Below are 544 nucleotides of genomic sequence, written 5' to 3'. Positions count from 1 at the left end.
CCCCCGCCCGCGCCCCCCCGCAGCTGCTGCGCCTGGCCGGGAGGGAGGGGAACTGCTGCTGCTGCTACTGCGGACTGCAGCAGCGGCTGCATGCGCGAGAAAAGTAGAAGAAACTGTGCAGGGTTTAGGGCCCCCAGCTGCTGCATAATATTACCAAAAAGAGTTGGCTGCTGCTCGGCTGGGGGGCCCTGGGGGGGCCCCTCAGCTGTGCGGTCACCGCAGCCGGGGGCCCCCCTCCTCGACAAAGACTGCTGCTGTTGTTGCTGCTGCTGCTGCTGCCGCTGCTCGCAGGCCGAAAGGTGGGACTCGTACTTGCGCAGACACTCTGCTGCTGCTGCACTTAAGCCCGAAATGGCCGGGTCCCAGGGGCCCCGGGGGCCCCGGGGGCCCCTGGGGGCCCCCTCGAAGCTGCCCCTGGACTCCGCAGCAGCAGCAGCAGCAGCAGCCTGGGGGCCCCCCTGCTGCCGCGCGTGGCTCGAAGGCGCACTGGGGGGGCCCTTTGCGCCCGCTAGGCTGTTAAAGGCAGTCCAGCGTGAAAAGACAA

Source organism: Eimeria tenella, genomic scaffold (assembly GCF_000499545.2).
Source record: "Eimeria tenella Houghton genomic scaffold, Eth_scaff2095, whole genome shotgun sequence".
NCBI classification, from domain to species: domain Eukaryota; phylum Apicomplexa; class Conoidasida; order Eucoccidiorida; family Eimeriidae; genus Eimeria; species Eimeria tenella.
The sequence above is the reverse complement of the archived record's forward strand: the minus strand, read 5'-3'. Positions refer to the sequence as shown.